Here is a 27,602-nt window from a genome sequence, read left to right on the forward strand (position 1 = left end):
TGATACTGAGAATCACCAAAAGCTGCCTTCCAGGCTCAACTGTAAGAACTAATTGTATTGCTTAACATTTGGGATGACATTTTGATTTTTAAGTAATCTTGCTTCCCAAAACAGGGGCTCTGAATCTTTTTTTAAATTTTAATATTTCTTACACGTTACCTGTGTGAATGGATGAGCTCATCTTTTATCAGTACCTGAGTTTTCAACCACCTTTAATTTGGGCACAAAAACATTTCTTATGATAAAGAATGAATCGGAAAGAAAAGAAACCAGCAGTTTCCAAGCTAGAAAGAATTGTTATATCTGCCTGGGGTAGCTACTTCTCAAAGCAAAGTGGAAGGCTAAGTATACATTGATTCAGAAAAAACAACAACCAAGAACCGAGGATAGTAGACAGATCTTCTATGACATTTCATTGTTTATTTATAATCACTCTAATGCTTACATCAGCCTACGTTCTATGGTTTAGGATGGGGTACACAGCATAATCAGAAAACAAAAAGAAATGTGAAACCTCCCAGGGGTGGGAATCTACCAGTTCGCACCTGTTCGCTAGAACCGGTTGTTAACATTCTAAGCACTTCGGAGAACCGGTTGTTAGAAGAAATTACTGGCCTAATCCTGTAAGGAAGGCAGGAAGGAAACATTCTGGTGTTGCTTACAGAAACTGCCTCTCCGTTAACCCTTATTACATTATTGGCAGGACTAGACTTCCTGTCTCAGGAACTTCTCTGGAGTTTTTTTTTCCTCCTTTGCTGGTACTTTGCTTGTGTGGAGTGACCATTCAAAATTATAATGGCACTGAAAAAAGTGACTTATGACCATTTTTCACACTTACAACTGTTGCAGCTTCCCCACAGTCATGAGAGGCTAGGTGAGGAGATGTGTGCCTCGATGTGAGTGATATTGAGTTGGCCATGCCCAGCCAATAACATGACCACCAAGCCACGCCCACCAATTAAGCCACACCCACAGAACCTGTTATTAAAAAATTTGAATCCCACCCCTGAAACTTCCCCCTTTGCAGTATTCATCTGTGTCCTCAAAAGAGGATGTTTATTTGCATTTCCTCTTTTAATTGGGCCTAGTACATTTAATTTTAAGATTAATAGTCTGGATAGTCTGTTTTTATTGGATTTGCAGTCATTTGCTATGTCCGATGCTGTTGTTTTGTAATTATTTAGGTTTGATATATCTATACCAGTTTTGATTTAATTTTATATCTGTTATAGGTATTAACTAGACTTTAAATTTTGTAAGCTGTCTTCAAAATTCATACAGTGCTATATCTTTATTCATCTCTGTGCATATTTATTTACCAGAGAAGAATTATTCAACTATAGAACAGAGAAGTGATTATGTATAGACTAAGAATAATATGGTTATTGTTTCAGAATCAGAATGATCAGACCAAAAAAAATATCAAGTGGTTGTACTATATTCTACTTGCTGACTGATGAAATAGTACACAGTATCAATTTAGTGATAATATGGTTTAGTGATATTTTGACAAGGGGTGTGAGCATAATACAAATATAATAATATTACCAGTATTTGGGGAGTTTACAGTGAGAATTCATGATGTCCCTTTTGGAAGGAATGGGGATGTATTGCAATGAAGATTGGCAGTTTTTTTGTTGCAAAATTTCTTCAGAAAAAGGAGAGATCATGAGATTGTCTGCTTGTATTCTGGATGGCTACTCTTTGTGAGTAGACTAAAAGGAGTGAGGTTTTTATGGTGAGTTGAGTGGCTGGGAGTTGAGGGATTTCAGTCAAACTTAGCCATAATGTAGCCTACAAGGACAATCATTTTTGGAAAACGCTCTCGACTGCTTTTCAGTTATTAGAATAGAATAGAATAGAATAGAATAGAATAGAATAGAATAGAATAGAATAGAATAGAATAGAATAGAATAGAATAGAATAGAATAGAATAGAATTCTTTATTGGCCAAGTGTGATTGGACACACAAGGAATTTGTCTTGGTGCAAATGCTCTCAATGTACATAAAAGAAAAGATATATTCGTCAAGTGTCAAGAATCATAAGGTACAATAATGCATTTTTGTAACACAAATTACAGCATTTAAAAATATTATTTGTGGAAGATGTCCATAATAGATGATGATGTCATTGGTGCAGTACACCAACTACCTTCTCCATTACATTATAGCAATCAATGCCAGTACTCTTGAATGTACCTCCAATCTTTGTCTCTTTTTCTCCTCCACAAATTTAAAGACAGGCCACAATAGAAAGGTAACTATGCATAATGTAAGAACTATTTATTGCTCCAATGCTAAAGGGTCGGGTTAGGAGAAGCCATAAACAGAACTTTGATTTATCCCTAGAAATGAATCAGTAGTCAGGTATTTTGTTGTTATGTTGATGTGGTGGTTTTGATGAAGAGGGTGGTGACTTTACTTCATTTTTATTCTCCTTTCTTGTAAGCTCATTTGAAAACAGAGAAACTTGAATGAACAGACTGTATTTAACAAAGGTCTAAATATATCGTATTAGTTAATCATTGCCTTCTTCATTAGAACACAATGTCTTTTAACCTTGGACAAGAGAACAAAATAGCTTGAAGAACAGATATATTTCTGAACATCTGAAAAAGCTGTAAAGGTTTCCAGCTGAATGATTTTGTTTTGTTATTCTATTTTAGTATACAGCATTCAGAGTTGTTTTATTGCATTGACACTTGATATTTAATGAACCAATATACAGCTTTCATTTATGATATTGGAATATTCAGAAGTAGGCTTTTGAATACCATCCAGAGTACCATAAGGGCATAGAAGGTCTACTGTAGTACATATTTATAATATAATAGGCTATAACTGAACACGCTAAGCACCCTGGAACTATTTGTGGAAAAAAGAATGTTTGGCTAGGCATCTTCATAGTTACAGATATTTATTTTATCATGTTTACTTTAAACAAAACAAAATCCTTTCTAAAACATGATGCTAAATTTTCAAGTAATACACTTTGCCAGTCAAACCTCTTCATCCTAAGATTAAGTCCAAAGCCCAAATTATTAACCTACTTTGTAGAAATAAACAATGCGTTTAAGCATTTCATTTATATTTAGAGCCATTTTCAGACACTCACAGAGACAAACAGATATACACATACACAGAGACAGACATACACAAAAGAATATACTATATATCCAATAAAACCCTCCACAGAAATTGCTTTTCTGGCATAGAAAGTCAGGAGGACCTGCCAAACAATTGTTTTTGTTCAATACTGCTAACCATAGCAGTTTTTTAAAAAAACAAACAATTTTAGGGCACTGCATGATTACAAATTAAGGGGCGTGCATAAGTGCACCATCGTGCCTACCGTCCCTGTCCTATTGTCCCCATTTATTCATATCTGTTTCCTGTATTCTTACTCATGTTTATACCTATATCTATTACCTTGTAAGCGATTGACAAATCAAATAAATAAATAATAATAATAGATAATAAAATAATAAAATAATAAAATAATAAAATAATAAAATAATAAAATAATAAAATAATAAAATAATAAAATAATAAAATAATAAAATAATAAAATAAATAAATAAATAAATAAATAAATAAATAAATAAATAAATAAATAAATAAATAAATAAATAAATAAATAAATAAATAAATAAATAAATAAATATTGGCCTCCAACCATTTATGCAGGACAAGAACAGATGATGTAATCCACTTGTAAGCATCCGGCCTATTGCAATTGAAATCTCCATCAATGTTTTCCTGCTCTATTTGAAAGTACTATCACCTGTTTTGCACTGGCTTAGGTTTTGCTGTCCATAGCAGGAGTCACCAACCTTTTGGACCTCAGGGACCACCAAACCAGTTCTGTGGGTGTGGCCTAATTTGTGGGTGTGGCTTGGTGGTCATGTGACTGGCTGGGCATGGTTTGTATGTAAATATTATAAATAAAAAAGCAACTTTTATCCAAAATCAGGCAAAGCAGGCAGGCAGATTGAGTTGCTCACAGAATCACAGATTCTTTCAGAAATCTATCTGCCTGTCACATAAAATTTGCTTGCAAGCAAACTCATAAAATTTGCTAGCAGCAAACTCACAAAATTAACTCACAACACACCATATATGTAAATATAGATGTTTTTATTTAAAAAAAAGAGCCCACTTTTACTCAAAATCAGGCAGATTGAGTTGCTCACAGAATCATTCAGTGATCTATCTATCTGCCATAGGTTAGTTCAGTCTGTCACACAAAATTTGCTTGCAAGAAAACTCACAGAATTAACTCACAACATACCATGTATGTAAATATTGATTTTATTTTTTTTAAAGAGCAACTTTTACACAAAATCTGGCAAAGCAGGCAGGCAGATTGAGTTGCCCACAGAATCATTCAGTGATCTATCTATCTTCCAATGGCTAGCTCAGTCTTTCAAATTTGCTTGTCATGAGTCTGCACTGAATAATAGAACCTTCAGTCCTAAGGGAGACTTGGCTGTGCTTAAAAGCAGAGCCGAAGAGCTAAAGACTAGCTAGAAAGCAAGAAATCCAACCATTTCCTGCTTCCTAGCTAATCTAAATCTCCTGACACAGCAGAACCAGGGGTGGGTTTCTACCGGTTCTGTCCACCTCTGTAGAACTGGTAGCTCTGAATAGCAGCAGACATAGAACCGGTTCTATGTGTGCTGATGTTTTTACCCACCCACCCACCCGGGCTCTTACCTGACCTTTATTTCCTGATTTTTCAACTTCAGCTGCTGTGCAAGGCACAGCTGCAGTTTAAAAAGCAGGAAAAAGGAGCTTTTTCAAAGGCTGCTTCTCTGCACGCAGCGTGCTGATGACGATTTACAGGTGCGCGCGAGCAGCATGCAAGGAAGCACATCATAAATCACCGAACCTCGTAAATCACCAAACTGGTAGTTAACCTTGTTGTATCCCACCCCTGAGCAGAACAGATTATTGTTAGAAAAAGGAAAAATAGCAATTTAGCGGGAAAGTTTGCCGAGTAAGGAGTGAGTGGCTGGGGAGGGTTCCCACGAGCCATGTGGGCGGCGCAGCCTTGTGTTTCTGCACAGCCTGGATTAATTAATTTGGGGGGATGCTCTGGGGGTGATATTTCTCTGCGGCATACCAAAATTTTCTCACGGCCCACCAGTGGGCCAGAGCCCACCGGTTGGTGACCGCTAGTCCAGGGTACCTCTGTGTTTTCCTTTTTAAAAAGCAAACTCCTGCATTTTTGTACACAAACCAGAATACCCCTTATCTGAGTTAGTATCACCCCTTTGCAATTCTCTCATCTCTCATACTACCATGTTTCCCTCAAAATAAGATTGGGTCTTATATTATTATTGCATTTAGGTCTTATTTTCCAGTTAGGTCTTATTAAAGACCTCTTATTAAAATGCTTCCATCTGGCTGATGATCTTTTTTTTTTTAAAACAAGTTTTATTAATTTTTAAAACACACAAATTGTCATTATTCATTACATGTTTAAACCTTTTTTCATTGTCAATTTAACAAGTCAGATAAATTATAATTCTGTTTTAAACCATTTCCATACAACATACCAAAACCTCTTATTCAATTTCTCTTTACTTCTCTTTACTCTTATTCAATATCATTATTATTATTTCATCTGTTTCTTTCTGACTTAGTTACCATTATTCTCAATCTATATTTCTACAATTTTTAACTAATTCTCCCCCCAAAAAGACATATACACACAACACACAAAACATAAAAAAAAATCTTTTTGGAAAGTAACTTGGACCCAGGTGTCTCTCTCTTCATGGACTTCAATTATATTCATGCTCATCTTACATATCATTACTTATTTTATTTACCATTCTAGGCCTTCTATATTAACTTCCCCACATATTTCACACTTCTTACTTCTATCTTAATTAATCATCTTAATTTGAATCATTATATTTATATCTTTTGTCCATTTTTTATCATCCCTTTGTCTCATTCCTTATAAAAAAAAAGAAAATAAGTTTCTCCTGAAATCATTAATCAGAGTATGATGCCTTTCTATCTCCCCCCTAAGTTAATCAAATTAATCTTTAAAATAATATCTAATACCCAATCCGATTGGAGGACTTCCGGTTTGTCGGCTTCGCGAGCGGCAGGGATTTGCGAAGCTGCGCGATCCCTGCCGCGCTAGCCGTTTTTGGGGCTCCGACCCAGCCGGGTACGGAGCTAGGCTGCCCTGCAGGGGCAGCTGAAGGTAGGGGGGATCTGGAGAAGGGTTTGGGAGTGCTGCAGACTCCCTCCCTGGCCGGCAGAACTCCCTTTTCCCAGGACGGTGCAGCGGCGGTCTGTAATGGCCACCACAAAGAAGCTGGCAGCCGGGTAAGAATGCGCAGGAGGAAGTGGAGAAAGTGATTGAGAGGAGAAAGTTTTTCTTGGCTCCTAGGACTCTAAGACATATCTAATAAAATTCCTGAAAAGTATGACTTTCTGAATAATACCTGCCAGAAGAGGAAAAAAGCGGCTGTTTGAAGGTGCTGAAAGGATAGCTTTCCCTCTTTTCCTACGGAATAAATAACTGGATATTAAGAAACCTATTTCTTTTAGGTGAAAATTGGTTTTAAGCGATGAGTGGGAAGAGAGAGGATTAAAAAGAAAACATTTGTATGCTAAGACTTTGTTGGAGCAGATGCCTTAAGGATTTGAAGACTAGAATATATTGCAATAAGATTTTAAACAGATTTGGACTTTCTTTCTCTTGGATTGATATTACCCCAGAAGGAGAAAGTGAGAACTCTGCCTTGGTTTGGACTGACTGATAACTTTGGGACTGTTTTATTTTTTTTATTTTCTTTTGAATATTCTGGTTGTTGTAAGAAGAAAGAAGGGGAAAAGAAAAGATTTATAATGGCTCTTTCTGTTGAGGAACTAAGAAAAGAATATGAACAAGCAAAAAAAAATGGTAAAGATGGTGTGGAAGAAGCTTTCCTTTTCTTAGAAATGGCGCTTATTAATTATCAACAAACATTACAACAGATGAAGACAGCAGAGGAACAAGAAAGAAAGAAAGGAGCCATTTTTAATGAATCTCAGAACTTGATCCAGAAAGAAGGAAGAGAGAAAGAAAAGAAAAGAAGAGAAAAGAAGAAAATTAAAGGACTTAAGGACTTAAGATCTAAAAAAACATTTAAGAAAGGGAAAAATAAGGTGCAAAACCAATATGATGATAGTAAACAAAAGGGAAAAGGAATACGACAGAGAAGGGAAGCTGGCAAGGCAGAGGCTAGAAGAAGGGGGGGTAGAAAGGTTTGTTGGGAGAAGAAAGAAAGGGAAAAGGTGGAGAAAAGCTACAATGTTTTGAAATTAAATGAAAAAAAGAAATTTTTTTTTGGATAATGGATAAAGTATAATTTTTTTTTAAAAAAAAAAGATTTTGCAAGGTACATAAGATGAGATGGTAGTATTGTAATGATTTAAGAGTTGATAAGAGATTAAAATGTTAAAATGTTTAAAAATGATTGGCTTTAAAACCTAATAATAGGGGAGGTTTAGAATATTGTTTTAATTAAAGAGTTTAATAAGACTATGGTATTGATGTTATTATAAAATTTTTATTATAGTATCTTTTTTTAATATTTGGATTTATTGTCTAATTATGTACTTAATTATGTTGGATGTATTAGTTAGATAGAATGTACCTGGCTGATGATCTTAATGGGCTTATTTGTGGGGAGGGTTAGGGCTTATATTAAGAGCATCCTGAAAAATCATGTTAGAGCTTTTTTTCCAGTTGGATCTTATTTTTTTTTTTGGGGGAGAACTGTGGTATTACCTATGGTTTTCCAGGACTATAAAGATTATAACAATCACATTTTATAACAACTCCTTCTCTTCCCAAGCTAGCTACTTACAAATAAATAAATCTGCTCACACATTCCTGTGCTTCATTGTTTGTAAACCCTTCTATCTCAGATGACTTGAGAAAAAAAATGATGAAATGCTATATCAATTAACCATTGACCAACAACAAGTAAAATAGGAAATTCAGGGAAATAAAAATGATCACCATAATGTAAAGCATTGTTTGGGTTGAGGCACAATTTTTCCTGGCAGAAAAAGTTCTTAAGAGACCACAAGTTTAGAGCGTAATGATGATTAAGACTGCAAACAATATAGACTAAGCGTCTAGTAGATCACATCCTAGTGTCCCAAACTGACTGACTGACCATCCATCCATTGATGTATATCTCTGACTGTCTGTCTCTATTTATCTGTCTCTCTGTCTATCCATCCATTATCTATCTATCTATCTATCTATCTATCTATCTATCTATCTATCTATCTATCTATCTATCTATCTATCTATCTATCCGTCTATCTCACACTATTTTTCCTCAAATCTTTCCTGTTTAATTGCCCTTTCTCCCATTTTTGTTCAACTCCTTGTTCTAGAACCAGACATTAGGTCCGTACAAAGCATTTTGAAAGGGAGTGTCACAAATCATATTAGCACAAACAAAAATGCTGTCCTCAAAGCCTTAAAACAGGTGCATCTTCTAAAGGTCCACATGACTGTTTCAAATCCTCTCCCTGATTTTTTGCCTGTGGATATGCACACCAAGCTACTTTTCAGGCAGTTCCAGCAGAAAATAAAATAAAATGCTGGTTTGCATATAGTGAACCTACCCACTGCCTTCAAAATAGCTATATGAAAGTTCCAGAGGACATTACATTTTGACAGACAAGCTTTTTGAAGTTCCCTTATGAAATGTTTCTGTAGAAACAAATAAAAGGCCCTTGTCCGTTATCTGTAAATAGATAGCTCATGCACAGAGGTGCCAAGATTATGAATGTCAAGATGTCAAGCTATTCCAGGAGGGACAATGACCAGATAAAGTTTAAAACATCTTCAAGGGAACAAGGTGCCTCTGTATGTGTAGAAATGTGTAATTTAATCATATAAAGTAAAAAACAAATTATTCAACCGATAAGAAATGGACCTAGTGTGCTATACATGTTTATAAATTCTACAGCAATGGGGTCAACCACTGTTGTTGAAGAAACTTTTCTTTTAACTTCTTATCATCTTCTACTTATTGCCTGCAAAATTATAATTCAACAACATTTTGCACAGTCCAGTTGAAAACTACTGTTGTATTTGTAGAGAAAGATCAGCGGTGGAATACACAGGCTTTATATTAGGAGGAGAAAAGAATAGTTAATACAAAGGCACATGCTGTTTAGTTCTGGTATCAGAAGCAAGTTTTCTTGGAGGGTCTTTCATTGATGTACCAGGTTTCTGGCTAATGGATAGCATTTCACCATGCAAATTCAGTACATTTATAGAGAAATATCAGTGCTATGGTTAATTTAAGCAACTATTCCCATTGGTTGGCTTGTATAACACAAGAATTTTACATATGTAAGATATCTGATCATACAAATCTACTACATAAATGATAAATAAACTTTCCCCATTTTGGGTCCTACATATTAGGAATATATGGAATATATTTTCTTACTTACATTTTTTAAACTAGAAGATCTGAAGAGGAAGCTAGTGAGCAAATTCAATATCACAAACTAGTGTCACTTCAAAGATGAATCTCTTAGATTAATACATTGCTTTGATTAAATTCCTGAACATAATGTTTGCTTGTAGCAAAATCCGTGCTATGTTTTTCAATGTTTACATTTGTTTTTATTCTTACTACTACACCCTACTGAAATATGCCATAAATCTTTGTGCTAGGAAACGCAAGCTGGAGTCTGGGAGAAATTGCAAGCTTTTTATCTCTTCCTCCCTGCTCCAATATTTTCAACTTAGTTTGAGAACATTAAAAAGAAGAAACAAGTAAATTAAATAATGAGTTGGGTCATATTAAAAGAACTGTTGAAATCAATTTGATTTTGGATATACAGATTTCAGCGGGTTTGTATGGAGATTGCTCAAGTTCTTTCCATAGGGAAAACCTGTAGACTTCTGCTGATTTTTGCAAACTGAAGTGATTAATTCTAGAAGTTCATTGGTTCAGTTATTGCTCCAAGGAAGATATTTTGTATCATTTCTTTTGTACTTTTTTTTGTGCTCTTTCTCTGTTGGATCAACCTTAAATCTTCAGCAGCCAAAAGGGAAGGACATCCATAGGAACAGAAAAAATACTTATGCTGGTCCTTCATTAAAAAAAATACTATTAATGATAAAATAATTGATTGATCGATGGCACAAATCTAATTATAAGGTGAGGGGGCTAACATTTTTTAAGTAGAAAATTTGGATTACAGCGTGAAAGTGCTCTCAATATGGATCTAACCCAGTCTCTGTTGATCCTGTCTATATAGTTCTTGCTGGTCGTGGTAGTGGGGGGAATCTTTTAAATTTCCTGACTCATGCGTTTCTTGATTTTTCACTGTCTTTTTAAGAATTACAGATGGTCTGCAAACAAAACAGCATTAACTTTTTTTTGACAGCTATTCATAGTACTGGCATTTTATAATTACTGTATTCAGCAGTGAATAACATTTTTTAAAATGAGAAATATTTTAGTCCCAGAGACATCACATGCATTTCATGTTGTCTTATTTTGGTAAGCTGCTTCCTCAGACATCCATTCATTTTTGGCAATTTTTTCATAATTTAAAATCAATGTCAAATGTTTTGAGTGACATCACTCTTTAGTTGCCATATAGGAGCACACTGTTAAATAACTAAATTAGTAAATTAGTAAGTAAATCACTATATTAGACTTCATATTATATTCTCAGCTATGGGGTCATTAAGCTGCTTGGAAACATTTATTTCCTTTCTTGTGAAAATTTCGATTTCTTAGCAACTGGAAATTGATATAAGCTTTTTAGCTCCTATTTTATTGCTTATTTTGAGGGAAAGAAGGCCAACTGGTTTGGAAATCAGTACCATAAAATCAGTATGACTTATTTCAAGGTCAGTGATGCATGATTTATATGTGTTGCTATAAAACAATGATATGTTATGGTGTTAAAACTGAAGCAAAGTGTTAAACTTGTGAAGGAGTTTCTGAGAGGCAATGAAGAGAAAAAGGTAAGAAAGTAATTTGTAGGACATTTGAAGGATCAAGATTTTCAATTGTTGTTCTGGTAACTCTTCATGGATTTTTCCTGATTAAGTTTGAATGATGAGGCTTTAAAAATGTGTTGATAGATAGGAGATATTTGTTGTATTTTGACAGATGATGATGAGTTACTTTTAAAATAAACTTATATTCCTTTATAATTTACTTGTTTAATGTATATAATTCTGTTTAGTCTTAAGGGGCCCTTGCTGTTTAAAATTGAGAGATGAGGCTTTATTATTTGTTAATAGATAAAAGATGAGGTATGGGATGAAGACATTTTTTGGCTGAAATGTTGTAGAAGGCATTAAGTTACTGAAATGGTTAACACTTGATAAAGGAGAAGTCATTTATTCAGTATACATTTCTTCCTTCTTTCCTTCCTTCCTTCCTTCCTTCCTTCCTTCCTTCCTTCCTTCCTTCCTTCCTTCCTTCCTTCCTTCCTTCCTTCCTTCCTTCCTTTCTTTCTTTCTTTCTCTACTTTAGACTTTTCTTAGTTTGTATTATGGTTTTTAATTTTGGTACTTTTAAACTTCAAAAAATATATTATAAGAAAAGGTGTCCATAATGTTCATAAAATGGCATATACTTAGGAAGATTGGAGAAAATTTTCAGTTATGATTTCATAGAAACTTATATTTATAATAAAAATAATTATTTAATAACAATGTGCTGCGGTGGCGCAGTTGGTTAGAGTGCAGTACTGCAGGCTACTTCTGCTAACTGCCAGCTGCCTGCAATTTGGCAGTTCGAATTTCATCAGGCTTAAGGTTAACTCAGCCTTCCATCCTTTCAAGGTGGGTAAAATGAGGACCCAAATTGTTGGGGGCAATATGCTGATTCTGTAAACCTCTTAGAGAGGTGTGTAAAACATTGTAAAGTGGTATATAAGTCTAAGTGCTATTGCTAATAATATTAGTAAATAAGAATTTACATACATAAACATTTACATAAACAAAACACCATCAATTATAGGCATAGATTTGACTTGACATTGGGTGACATTTATTTCAACTGCAAATGTATAAGCTTGCTGAACTTGACTAGACCTATCAGCTGCGTTCTGTGCTTAAATTGAGTGAAATTTATAAGATAAGAAAAGTGACTTACAAAAATTTAAAAACTCCCTCCCAAAAGTTTTATCATTGAAGCAACCTCTCTCAGTAGAAAGAGGTTTTTGGAATTAGAATTTTTCTTGAGTTCCGTATATTTTTGGCACAGTGTCAGTCTCCTGCTCTATTTTGTCAAGATCAGCCTGACAATTTTGCAAGGGATACTGAAGCTTCTGTGATGGAATTGGAAGGAACAGATTTGCTACAAATTGTACCCCTGTTTCAATATCAACGATGATTGAAACTTGGCAGGGAATTGATCTGTGGGTATCGAAATATGTTTTTCAAATGCTATAACATTGAAAACACCTTCGTGTACATGCAGTTTCATTGCAGGGAAGAAAAATATATATGGTGATTTCCATTGCAGATGTGATTTCCAAAAATTCAGGTTCACCTGAATTGTGCTGACTGTGGAGATCCTCTATATAATGTCCTTATTCTTTCCTTGAAGCTCAAAGTTAAAAAAAATTCTCATTTTCCCATTACTTCTGAAAAGAACTGCAAGTTCAGTCATCAGATATATTTTCCCACTTGTTTAACCTTCTCTCTGGGTTTTAAAAGATGTTCCATTTCTGCAATAATATGTAAAGATCAAGTTAGAACTTTTTTTCCCTTTACTCAGTCAATTATCTTTAAACTGTTAAATTAAATCAGCTTCCTTTATAAATGACTTTAAAAGCTTATGCTTCAAGAATGCATCTCAGATTGTCCTTCATCCAGTGCGCTTTAGTTTACAGAATTCTTTTGTAAATAATACCATGAAATGCAATGGAACTCGGGGAATTGATTTTTTTAAAAAATGTTTCTTTATATGCTTACTAAATGCACTGTATATGTTGTTCCAATCATTATATAGACCCTGGAATTAGGTAGTTAAAAATATACACAATACATGCAACACGAACTTCCCTACCAAGGAACAATGCAAAACTCAATTTGGATGAATATCTCAAATTGAAAAAAAATATTCCAAACAATTCCATTTCTGAGGCATTCTGTGAATAGCCTTTCCAAAGCTCAGCAGGGCTGGAGCCATTCCAATCTTGGGGAATACTGTTCCATAGAAAGAGTGCAAAGGTTCCTACAAACCTCTGAAAGAAAGGGCCCAGAATGACCTTCTTCCACAACAGAATAACAGAGTTGGAAAGGATCTTGGAGGTTTTCTGGTCCAATACCCTGCTCGTGCCTACATGCCTACATCATTTCTGACAAGTAGCTGTCTCAGTGATGGGGCACCCAGAATTTCTGAAGGCAAGCTTGTTAGGAATAACATAGGTTACCTAACGTAGTTTGGGTAAAATAATATATATAAACTATGATAGTGAGTTTATGTGTGTGTCACTTTAACTGCAAAGCATGTAATTTTGGGTGCGGCTGTAAATCGCCATAAGAGGGAGCAAGAGAACTTGACTGTATTGCTGGCTTACTGGATTGCTTGCTAACGATGATGGATTGTTAACTGCGTGTTTCTCTGCTGTTGCTGAAGGAAGAAAAGAGGTTTGACTTCTTCATATCTCTACTGTGAAGAGATATATTGCTGGACTGATACTTGTAAGTTTACTGACCTCTTTTTCGACACTGGACTTTGCAACTGATTAATCCCCGGACGGACTGAACTAGTGTATGATATATGGACTGTTTGACTATACTATAACTATTACTGGAATAAACTATTTAACTAGCACATTGTATCTGTTTTACTGAGTGTAAACTACAACAACGTTTATCTCACATATTTGCCTGCCTGCCTGACTGCCGTGCAGGTTCTGCTAGGGTGTATATCCCTAACAAAGCTGTTCCACTGATTGATTGGTCTCATAGCCAAGAAATTTCTCCTCAGTTCTAAGTTGAATCTCTTCTGAATTAGTTTCCATCTATTGTTTTTTGTCCTTCTTTCAGGTGTTTGAGAAAGTTAAGCTGCTCTTCTTTGTGACAGCCCCTGACATTCTACCTGACATTGAAGAGTCGTGGTGGCACAGTGGTTAGAATGCAGTACTCAGGAGTTTGATTCTGAGCGGCTCAAGGTTGACTCAGCCTTCCATCCTTCCAAGGCCACTTAAATGAGGACCCAGATTGTTGGGGGAAATATGCTGATGTTGTAAACCGCTTAGAGAGAGCTGTAAAGCACTGTGAAGTGGTATATAAGTCTAAGTGCTATTGCTATTATCAAATGAGCAGAACCAGTTGAGAGAATGCAGTCCTGAAGATATGCCGTTCCTGCACCATGAAGAAGCAGGCAGCATTATATAGGCAAACTAAGATGTTGTCACAACTCCTTCAGCTAAAATAAATTTATTACTATATTACTGTTTGTATCTCAGTACTTTGACTATATTCAGTACTTTCTTCAAGTTAAGAATTTTTTAAAAAATGCTTAAACTAAAAACAATAATCTAGTAAAGTCAAGAAAAATGAATGGGCTTGGAATGGGTGATGTAACTCCGCCCAAATCTAAAGATAGACTATTCTTGGAATTGGATGGCTTTCCGACCCTCAGCCATTTCATCTTCTTCAATTTAAACTTTCTCTTCCATACTCAGATAATAACCTTCAGAATTTAGAAAGGAATTTGATCACATTACTTATTTGGGCCAAAGTTGGGATATAGAGCCTATGTCATAATAGAAGTTTGTCAGCCATTTTTGCATTCCATTAGGAGTGACTACTGTCTTTTGCATGATTTATGATAGCCAGAAACTCTATGCCCCTCTTGTTATTTTCTTTCAGAGGTAGCAGTTTCAGTAGGTATTTTTAACTGAGAATTCTGAAAGCACTAAATAGGAAATAATTAAAAGCTGAAACCTATCACACACTAAAAGGGGGGAAAAAATAAACAGATTTCAATGTATCTCCTTACGTATAATTTTCAGTGTCAGCTGCAATATTTTTATTTTTTAAGTCAAATTTCCTGCACACTATTGCAGGTTTTTTTTGGGGGGGTTGGGGGGGAGACAACATTTGTTGAATGGATAATCAAAAAGTTTATTAGTAATGCAGAGACAAATTTCCTTCTACAGCTATGCATCTTTGATTTTCTCCCTCCCAGCCCCACTTTAACAAATACTAATCACAATGTGAAATAATAATAATTGTTAATAAGAAAGACAAAGTCTGGATAATGGATGTGGCAGTACCCGGAAATAGCAGAACATAAGAGAAATAACTGGAGAAAACAATAAAAGGCAAAGAAATGCAAGTAGAATTAAAACAACGGTGGCAAAAGAAAGCAAAGGTAGTACCCATAGTAACAGGCACCTCGAATGCAATCTGAAAATATCTGGAGTAGGGCTTGGACATCATCAACATTGACAAAATCATCATCAGTCAATTGTGAATGACAGTCTTAAAGTTGTCAAGTTTGGGAACCCCTGCTTTATACCATCAAACAACATCTGCCTATCCCAGGTTCTTGGGAAGTACTTGATAGAAGGAAAAAAATACTAAATCCAGGCTAAACATCTGGCTCACTTCGCGACCAACCATAATAATAATTGTTCTTATAGACTGAAGATACAGCCAACAGAGCCAATATTGCTAAATTAAATCTGGAGTCACCAGATGTAGGAACAATGGATCAAACTGATAATTTTTATCCTTCTCCTATGAGTTGTCTGGTGTCTCATGATGATACAGCTCCTTTTTGGGAGGGAGGGCATGCCATTATAGCACAGCATATTGGATAGGCACATTGTCCATTTGACTCAAATAGAAATAATTCTCCTATTCATTGTTGGGGAGATGTGCTTAAAACCTTTTCAAAGGCAGCCTTGCTTACTGTGACAACTGCAAACTGGGGAAAAAAGAGAGAATCCAATTTATTTTGTAATTACTACTAAATTTAAGATTAAGATTCGGCTTTAGACTCTGAATACCAACTATGTGGGCATGAAATTGTAGGGATATTAATGAATAATCCCAGAAAACATCCAAGCGAGTAAGTCCTGCCAAAATCACAGCATGACAAAATAAGCACCTTCACTACAGCATTAGTAATGAACAGAATATATCACAGGAAATGTAAGGGAACATCACCTTTCTCCATTACCATCTAGCAAATACATTTTGTAGAAATATTGCAAGTAATATATAACATAACACTTCTTCACAACTGCTGCTTTCTATGCTAAAGTATTATACTATACTATTAAAAGGGTATTCATGATGTCCCGTGAGAGGATTCTTTGTTTACTACTCTCACAGTTCTCCACGTTTCCAATGAGTTAAAATGTGCTCCCTTTGGTTCATCAATGGAAAAGCCCCAACACTTGCTTTAAGCCAGACCCTGTTTGTGTCATTATTGTTTCAGTGCATTTGTGGGGATTTTTAAAAATAGAATATCTGCTTGACTTATCTACAACTACTACCATCTTTTCAATACTAGGCTTGTATCTGCATCAAAAAACAGGAAGGGAAAGAGCCAAAACTGTTGATTTGCAGTTGTTCCTCTTGCTCTTAATAGTCATTGACCATCCCTTCTACCCAACTTTTGCTTTCATTTTCAGAACTCCATTGTCTTTCTCCTTTTGCTGGGGATACAGCAGGCAGGAAGGAAGCTGTAGGAAAACAGCTATGGATGTTACAGGGGATGGGAGATAGATGGTTTGTTACACTTTGCAAATAAGTAGGGCTTTAGGGAACACTCTGATATGAGTTTTCCATCACACTCCTTTTTTTCTTTCCATTGCTGTAGTAGGATCTGTCTTTAACTCTATCTCTCGTATTTTCCACCTGATCACAACTGTTGTCTTAAATCTTTAGGTCTGAATGCTTCTGAACACCTATTCCTTCTGGTGTAGCTGGTTATTGCTTATCTGGATCTAAAGCTGAAACTCATATACTCAACCCTTAATATATGAAGCCACTTCAAACTCACTGAACAGGGTAATCTAAAATGAATCTACAGTTCATTGAGCCTTTCACTCCAAATGTCTCCCCATTGGTTCCCCATGCTATATGGTTATGGCATTACACAAGAACATAAAGAATTGCCAAAACATGCCAGAATCTAGAGAATTCACTGGAAGGTGTTGAACCCATTAAACATTTTAGAGTCAAATCATTGCACCTATCTACAGAAAAATATCGGTAATACTATTAGAAATATTCAGATTTTTCTGAAATGACAGTTGCACTTTCCAGTAAACTGCAAGATAACTTAGAAGAACATTATACCAAATAGTCAAACAAAGACTGGAAGAAAGAAAAAGAAGCAGCTAGTTTACTTGTCACCCATTGAAAATGTCAGATTATTAATTTCCTTTCATATCTTCTTTGAGATTTCCTAATTCCCTGAATTAATAATCATTAAAGCAGTGTTTTGCTGAAGTCAATCAAATACCACACCAATTTCCACAGTAGTGTGATCTGATTGGATGTTAATAATTATCTGACCTTGGCAGAAAACTGAAACCAAAAGACTTTGACAGATAAATTCCTTAGAGCTGAGGTGAAGCACAAGCGGATCATTCTAGGTAAGATGCTACAGCTGCCTTAATTTAAATGGGGAGATCTTTCTCTCCTGTTTCAGTGGTGTTTAAATGTACCTGGAAGTATATAATAACATTATTGATAAATTCAACAGACCAGCTTTTCTTTGACGATTGGCTCACTTCTCTCTGTGTGTGTGTTGTGTGTGTGTGTGTGTGTGTGTGTCTGTCTGTCTGTCTCTGTCTCTCCCACTCTCTTTCTCTCGGTTTCTCTCTCTCTCTCTCTCTCTCTCTCTCTCTCTCTCTCTCTCTCTCTCTCTCTCTCTCTCTCTCTCTCTCTCTCTCTCTCCCTCTCCCCCCCTCTCTATCTCTGTCTCTGTCTGTCTGTCTCTCTCTTTCTCTCTCTTTCTCTCGCTACAAGTGAGCCAAGGAGAAAGAGAATTGAACAAGAACAATTCTGAAAGCCCGTGTTATTCATGGCTAAAGTAATCAGTGTGCCAATGTTTCAATATTCTATATTTTATAGCCTTTGCTGTACTGTATTAATAGTTATAATGGTACCATATTAAGCGGGTACAATGGCTCAGTGGCTGAAGATGCTGAGCTTATCAACTAGAAAGCTGACAGCCCAGATGCGAGCCCTTGCAAGGGGGAGAGTTCCTGTTACTTTCCCAAGCTCCTGCCACCTAGCAGTTCAAAAACATGCAAAATGCAAATAGATAAATACTTTATTTTATTTTATTTGTTTGTCAAACATGTGCAAGATAACAAGCATAGGTATGAACATAAACTTGAACAAAGGAAATAAATACAGATGAATGGGGACAGTAAGAAAGGGACAGTAGGCACGCTGGTGTGCTTATGCATGCCCCCTCTTAGGAATGGGGTGAGGTCCACGGTGGACAGTTTGAGATTGAAGCTGCAAGGGTTTGAGGCTGTAACAACAGAGTCAAGTAGAGCATTCCAGGCATTGACCACTCTGTTGCTGAAGTCATATTTTCTGCAAAGGAGTTTGAAGCAATTTATCTTGAGTTTGTATCGATTGTTTGCCCATGTATTATTGTAGTTGAAGCTGAAGAAGTTGTCTTTGTTGGGAAGGAAACAGCATTATGTGTTTTGCTGAATGATTGGCGCTGCAGCATGCTTTCATGTTGGCCACATGGACACAGAAACATCTTCAGCCAATGTTGGTTCCCTCATCTAAGAAACAACAGATGAGCATCACCCCCTAGAGTCAGATACAACTGGACATTTCCCTCTCCCCCTATCCTCTCTCCTACCCCACCTCCCAATCCTTCTCCCACTGTCTATCCACCTCCCCTCTCTATCTCCCTTACTCACTCTCTGCTTCCCTCCTTAGTCCCAACCCTCACCATCACCCAAAACCGATCCTAAATTGACCCTCACTCTAAAACTAAAACTAAACCTTACCCTCATTCTTTATCTAACTCTAATCTCCACCCTTACTCTCATTTACCTCTCTGATAGTTGACTATAAAAAAGGAAACAGTTTCCCAGAGTCCTGTTGAAGACCAACTACCTTTTTGAAAGTCTTCACTCTTATAACTGACAGTAACTGCCAGTTTAGCCTCCAGGGATGAAGTCATAAAGACATTAGAATTCCCAAGCTGATGACAGGTCATCCTTCCCCCTCCTCCCCCTCCTTCCCTTCCTCCTCCCCCTCCCCCTTCCAACTTCTCTCCTTCTCCCTATCCTTCCCCTCCCCCTAGTATACACAAACCCTGCATTTGTACAAGAAACACAATGATATGGAGGATAGAAATAGAGTGGAAATAAGGAATAGAGAAGGGGTTGAGTTGGTGATTGTTGAGAAAAGGAAAGAAGGATAATCATGCGAATATATAATGGTGCTTTATTTTTTCTTCTATAAGTAATAGCAGAATCTTATCCATATAGAATAATTTTGTCCTTTGGGGGGAAATGTTTTAATACTTATATCCTATCATAAATTTAAGCCATTTCATGTCAGTAACAAACTGCTACTGAGCATAAAAAAATTGTTGAGTCAAGAAGAAGGAAAATTGTTGCAATATTTGCCAATATTAGCCATTGAGCCATGGTGGCACAGTGGTTAGAATGCAGTGCTGTGGGTATTTCTGCTGACTGGCAGCAGTTCAAATCTCACCAGGACTGGTGGCAGTTCGGCAGTTCGAATCTCACCAGGCTCAAGATTGACTCAGGCTTTTGTCTTTCCGAGGTTGGTAAAATGAGTACCCAGATTTTTGGGGGCAATATGCTGACTCTGTAAACTTCTTAGGGCTATATAGCACTGTGAAGCAGTATATAAGTCTAGTGCTATTGTTATATTAGGAAACTATATTTTCAAATTTGTTCTCATTAAAAATATAGAGCAATATTGATTATTATTCTAAACACATCACTTCTGTATGTGCTGTCTATAGATTTCAAAACAGCAACCAGTTGAATGGAAGCTAAATGAGTCAGAAGAGACAGGGAGAATAAGAGAGTCCTCCTATGTTATTTCTCTTCTTGTTCCTGATAATTAATATCTTCTGGCAAAGCCTCTTATGAATAACCTTTTTCCATATCCCACAAATAAATGAGATTATGCAAAGTAGCATTAGGATTGTAGCAGTTCACATGATGAATTTATCCAACAAGCTTAAACTTAATATTGATACATTATTGATTTGATTTGATTAATTAAATGAGCACAGGCTAGCACTGATGATGTTACCTAGCTGGGGTAATGAAACGTTTGCAAGAAAACAAGCAAGTTCAGGGAGTACCAATTAATTAAATGTGGTAAAGGCTACCATTAGAAAATATCTAGGGAAGATTTAGTGATAGAGTAATAAATACTTCAAAGTACTGTACATATGGTTAGTCAATTAAAAAAAAACCTTAATGATATTATTAAAGCACTACTTTAAAGGTAATTGTTTTCATGATCAAATTTAATTAAGTAATTGGTTAAAGCACCAAGCTACAAACCAGAAGAGTGGAAGTTTTAGTCACACCTTAGACATGAAAGCTGGCAAGGTGACTTTGAGCCAGTCACTTTCCCTCAGTCAAACCTACCTCACAAGGTGGTTGTTCTGGTGAAAATAAGAAAAGGAATCCAGAATACGTGTGTGTATGTTTTTAAATAATAAAAAACTGGATAAAGAATCAAAGTGATTAAAATATTTCTGTTAAATTGAAGTAACGCCGTGGCTAATGCAACACAAACTAATTGTAACCAGCAGATACATTTGAAAAATGACAATTCATTCATTTTCTATAATTCATTAATTCTACCTCAACATCTTTGAACCTTTAAGCATCACAGGAGGGCAAATGATTATAATTTAGAACAAGAAAACACACACATAGACACACACACACACACACACACACACCAAGAATAGCATTAGAGTAATAGCCATGCAGTTAGAAAAAGTACAGAAGATTAATCCCACAAGCACTGAAAAAAATGCATGCTTCCTCTGTTATTTATAGAGTGGTTATTAAAATCTACACGTGCATTTATGATTAAATATTTTTATTGTTTTCATGACTCAGGAACTGATGAGATATAGCAAAAATAATTTTAAGTGTGTTCACGGTGAAAACAATTTCCCAAAACAGTTGAAAATCACCAAACAGAAGGATTTAGAGTCCCTTAGTATGCAGGCAAGGAAGTGGTACTCTCGCTGAATACTTGTAAGAGCTAATGGCTTTTCTCTTCAAGACACAAAACTACTTCATCTGCCTGTTTTGCATAATAATAAAAATATTATTAGTATCCCAAATTGTTTCCCAAATGTTCATCTTTATTATTCAGCATAATTAAATACAGATTGCCCAGGCATATTCATTTACGTTTCCATGTTTTTATTATCTGAAATTGATTATACTTTTGCTTCAACCTTACAAGACCAAGTCTTCATTAAAACTTCCAGAATTCCTGACTATTGATTATGTGATTATGTTAGGTGAGGATGAGGGGGTGGGATTTGGCAGTTTACTGAACCAGCCATAACATTGGCTATGGGTTCGCCCAAACCTGGGCGAACCCGTAGCAGCCTACCCCTGCATCTGTCTCATGGGGAGGGCGTTTTACAGCCCTTCAATCTTGGGGTTTCATTTCAACCAATGCTGCTTCTTCTGAGTTGATGGTTGATTCAGGACAAAATTAATAGGAAGTGGGTATAGTAATAGGATGGTTTATTTCAACTTCTATTCTTTGTTCTACTGAAGTTCACACTAGGACTACCATATCTGAGCTTGCAAACTCTGGACAATAACTAGAAGTGATGGTAAAGAAATAGAGGGGGGGAAAGTAATGTTTTCTATTTTGTAATGATCAACTGGATCATTCACCAAAGATCATTCACCAATGAAGGTAATCCTCCATTCCTGGTTATTCTGAGATACTCCTTATGTGAGAGGCAAGAAGTGAGAGATGGGAACCTGGCAAAACTTATACATTGTGAGCCTCTTAAGCTCTATCTTCCCTTCCTTCGCTATATTTATTACCTCTGGTAGTTCAATAAAAAGACAAAAGAAACATTCAAGAATGACTCAGGACAAGTTCTTAGCAAGCTTTGCAGTGAGCAAACTAAACATATATGTGATGGGATCTCCAGCTGAATTGCTAGGGGACATTTGGCTGTAGGCTTGTTATGATCCTTTTCCACTCTGTTCCACTAACACTTACCTAGCTTGTAGGTTATGAAGTTGAGAAGAGAAAGGTGATGATTGCAATTCAGCTCCATCAACAAGGCTGAATATACAGGGACTCATCTTCAGGCTTTTAAGAGCAAAACTCACCAAGCAACTCTCTAAGTGGAAAAATGTATCACATTTACTTTCTCTCGTCTTTTGAATTTTGCAAGTTTTCAATTTTTATTTTTATTTTTGCCCTTGTAATGAAGAGGTTGCCTTGTTGGTCTGCATTGTTAGTATTGTTGCTGTTGTTGTCATTACCACTATTATTTCTGGTTCTTATCATAGTTTTATTTATTTTCTGTCTGTTCTTTTAATAATTGCGATTATCTTTTAAGGGTTTCCATTAGGGGGCTTCACCTTTGTGGAAGTGGTGCTTTCAGCTGAAAAAAAAAAGAACATCAATGAAAAGTTTCAGAAATAAAGTAACTCAAAACGTGAAGAAAGTGCACACACGTCAGAGGTAACCTTGCTTTCTCTCTAAAGCTACTATACTGCCTTCTGTTCCCCAGTAACATAAGGCAAACTCAAATGTCAACACAATGTATCTTTGTTTTATGCCCAATGAGGAAGGAAACGATAACATTGTAGAGTCCCTGTCATATTTAAGCAAGCTTTTTTTTTTAAAAGTATGCTAGTTCATTTCCCATAATATGTTCATTCAGTCTTGTAGATCCTGCTGGTGTCAAGCAGACAACAAACACTTCATAAACTTTTATGAAGTTATGCTTTATAAAACGTTATTCTTTTTTATCTATGTGCTGTTATTGCAACAGCACTAAAGGACAAAGGCAAGATACAGATAATCCTCAACTTAACAACAATTTGTTTAGTGACCATACAATTTTACAGTGGTGTCAGAGTATTTGGCAGTGTGACTAAGTTTATGAGATAACCCAAGAGCAACACACAGCACACAGAGACTTGGAAAGTAACAGTGGTTTAATATACAACAGGTATATACTGACAATATACATGTGGTGGCAAATACCTTTACAAGGAAGCTTTTCTTCTTCTTAAAACAAGGAGAAATTCTGCACTGAATACTGGCCACAAGGAAAAGAGAACCACACCCTCTAATGCTGCCTTTATATACACATCTCTTAAAGGGAACTTTACTCTCCAGCCTTAAAGGGAAATACCCAGACTCTGCTGAATCACTCTTGTTACATCAGCCAGACTTACATCAGCTTCCCAGCATTGTTCAGCTACTCACTGATGGTCAGTTTCTAAATCTTAATACTTTAACAAATGGCACTGACAAAAGTGACTTATGACTGTTTTCCACACTTACGACCTTTGGTCATGTGATCAAAATTTGGACACTTGGCAATTGGTTCACATTTTTGAAAGTTGCAGTGTCACGGGGTCATGTCCTTTTGCGACCTCCTGACAAGCAAAGTCAATAAGGAAGCCAGATTCACTTAGCAACGATGTCACTAACTTAGCAACTGCAGCGATCCACTTAACAACAGTGGCAAGAAAGGTCATAAAATGGGGCAAAATTCACTAAGCAACAGGAAATTTGGGTTCAATTGTGGTCGTAAGTTGAGGACCACCTGCATTCATTTTATTTCCCCCCATATTGTATATCATTCTCCAACTCATATCTTTATAACCATATAGAAGCAAAATATTTTCAATAATATAGTTTTTATTAATTTATAATATGACATACAAAGAGAATACAAAATAAATATTAGGGAAATTAGGAAAGGAAAAAGGGAAGTTGATAGTGGGGGGGGGGGGAAGCAAGGGAAAAAGAAACAAAAACTTCCGACTCTTTTGGTGCAGAAAAATAAGGCATTAACATCTACCCTCAACTTTTTACTTTTTCATAATAATATAAACTAGCCATTTCTATAACAAATCTATCTAATTCAGAGGTCTCCAAACTTATCAACTTTAAAATTTGTGGACTTTAACTCCCAGCTATGCTGGCTGGGAAATTCTGGGAGTTGAAGTCCACAAGTCTTAAAGTTGCCAAGTTTGGGGGTACCTGATCTAATTGGTAAAACCCCAAATCAAAGTTTTATTTTTTTTCCTCCTCAAGTAAAAAGTCCAGAAGTGGTTTCCAAGTAGAAATAAAGGTATCTGTGTTTTTTTCTTTAATCAAAGCAGTCAATTTAGCCATCTCTGCTAACTCCATCAGTTTTTGCAGCCATTCATCCATTGTGGGGATTGAGGTGACCTTCCATTTCTGTGTGTAGAGAAGTGAAACATTTTCAAGGAAAACCCTCCCCCTCACAAAAGTCCAGTTGCCTTCTGAAAAACACCTTTGGGTCAACCATGATCTGGATGATTAAGAATCTCCATAGATATTGTAGCTGTAATACAGATAGCAGTGGTTATGACGAAAGTGAGGGCTAAACATGATGGTAGCACCAGATACATGGAGTGTTGTAATGACGAGGCAGTCGAGTTGTTTGATCATGAACAACTGAATTATGATGATCTTTATTGGAGTATAGTTTTGCATTTATATACATTTTTAGTTATCCTCCATCATTGGTTAACTTTGGTTACTGCTTAACTTTTGTTACTGTTTAGTACAGTAATCCATACAATTAATTATCTCTAGTTAAAGTCTAACATATGTCTACTTCCCCTCTCTAATCCTCCTTTATCCATAGATTAGTGACTTTGTTTGCCTGAGTTGTATTTGCTTGGAAACATTCTTTATCTGAGGTTTGCCATCCGAGATTGGAACATTCCTGAAATTACAACTCTACATATCCTCGTTTTTTATTTTAAATGGAGGATTCAAAGATTTATAAATGTATAGCAATTGAAGAGGGTTAAGAAAGGGGGAAGCGGGATGAAACAATGTGAATAAATTTGGAATACATTGAATAAAACAACAGGTTGCAATTAGTACAATAATAATAATTATAGCATAAAAGAAAAACTGTCTGAGCCAAGACCAATCAGGGAACCAATTGGTTAGCCACTCAAAAGGTGAGTAATGAGCATGGATATTATTTTGAATGTATGATTGTAAATTGGCAAGCTCATTCTCAATAGTTTTATTCAAAGAATGAAAATGCACAGCACATCCACGGTGTCCAACTAACTTACAGAACCCTCCCTGATGGGCTAAAAGATAGTCTATGGCAAAATGCTGCTGTAAGACATCTTGATTTAAGTCTTCTATTTCATGCTGCAAATCACGAATAATAGCAGTGGTAGCATTGATGGATTTTTCAAGTCTGCAGGTGAGACCAAGAATAGATCATCTGTTTTCTTCAGCAATTATGCCAGGATAAGAGCCTAGAGTAAGGACTCCTGTAACAGCCCCTGCCAATGCATGGCCAAATGTAGAACCAGAAGACAATTGCGTGTCAATAATGACTTCATCATTACATGTAGGCCCCAGAGAGGAACGCCGCTGTAGAGTTGATGGGAGCGTACCTATTTGAACAGGTAGAGTAAAATAACCTATAGTTGCACATTGATAATTCTGAGGATGAACATTAGTAGCATATTTATCAAAAAAGAACCACATATTAGGATCTTTAAGCTACCAACCAGCGCATATCAATCCTGTATTAGATTGATCAGAGGCATTAAAAATAGGAAAATTGTCAGGATACATATCAGGAGCTATATTAATTCCATGCAAAGAAGAATTAAGGGTACCTGACAACCAATAGTAGTCAGAACAATAACTATAATTCCCTAGCTTTTTTAATATGTGCTGAGCAGCATCATAATCAGACCAATTATGAAGCCAAGTGTGTTTAGCGTGACAACAGAAACACAGGCCCCTTGTAAATTGACTAACTTTCAAGTAACGCCAACGGACAGAATTAAATTGCATAGGGGGTGTAGAAAATAGCCAGGAGTGTGAAATAGATTGTAGTTGTGAGACAATAAATGTAGAAGACATGATCAAGTTAGGGGTAAAAGAAATTTGACCAAATGCCATTGGGGGCTCTTAGTATAAAGTAATATTTGTGCCATGGGTCATAAACATGAATTGGGCATGAAGAACCCACAAATTAGGGTTAAGGTGAACCACAGAAGTGTCATTTTGAGCAGAAACACCATTAACCATAAACAAGCAAATACAAAGTAAAATGGTAACAGAGTTAGCAGTAATAATAGCAAAAACAGCAGCAACAAGATTTTCAGGAGTCTGAGGTAATGAGGCCTGTTGCGGTTGTTGTGGAGCTTGATATGTAGTAGATTTAACCTGGCCCTAAGTGATGGGTTGTGGGCACGTCAACCTTGGAAGATGGACTTCTGTGTTGAGATGAAGATTGAAATCCGGAATCGGGTTGTGAAGGCCCTGATGCCATGCCATGATACGGACGAACACAGTGCGCTGGAACCCACACTGCTTGTTGAGTAGAAGAATCTTCCATGGCGGTGTAACCACGACCCCAGGTGATCAGCGGTGTAGGGCCTTTCCAGGTTGGATCTGGAGCTTGGCGATACTTTACCAAAGGCCTTGCTAAAGATTCAGTAGTTCGAAAATGCAAATTAACAGGTGAGTTTGCAAGAGATCTAAAAAGGTTAAATAATTCCAAGTATATAATGCTACAGCGATGAGATTTTGAATCTTTCGCAGATGGTAAGGGCCAGACTCAGTTTGTAATTGTTTCTGAAGTAATGCCTTAAAAGTACAATGAGCTCGTTCAACTATAGCTTGACCCTGAGAGTTAAAGGAATTCCGTGCACTAAAGTAATATTCCATTTCTGACAAAAGGTTTGAAGTTCCTTACTAATATAAGTAGGGCAATTGTCAGTTTTAAACTGAGAAGGCCGACCCATTACAGCAAAAGAGGATAGGCAATGAGAAATAACATCTGAAGTACGTTCATGTTTTGAAGCAGTAACCCAAAGGAAGTGTGAATGAGTGTCAATAGACTTATGAAAATAACAGTATGGCTTAAAGGTTGAAAATTGAGTTACATCCATTTGCCAAATTTGATTAGCTTGAGTTCCTCATGGGTTGACACCTACTGGAAAGGGAACTGCCAGTTGCTGACAAGCTGGACAAGCACGGACAATATCCTGGGCTTGAGATAATAAAATTTTAAATTGCTCTGCAAGCAATTTGGCATTTTGATGAAAATAAGAATGACTAGCAACAGGATCAGCAAACAAAGATGCAACATCCTTTAAGGATTCATCTGCCTTCTGATTTCCTTCAGTCAAGGCATTAGTAAAGGGAGTTTGACTTCGAATGTGTTCTACATACAAAGAATACAAGCGAGTTTCCAAACTATTCTTTAAAGATAAAAACAAGGATAACAAATTCTTATCCAAAGAGAGAGCACAATAAGAAAAGGGAAGAGATTGCATA

This window comes from Notechis scutatus, chromosome 5, assembly GCF_049901735.1.
Source record: "Notechis scutatus isolate UNSWTSFEM ecotype Mainland chromosome 5, rNotScu1.2, whole genome shotgun sequence".
NCBI lineage: Eukaryota > Metazoa > Chordata > Lepidosauria > Squamata > Elapidae > Notechis > Notechis scutatus.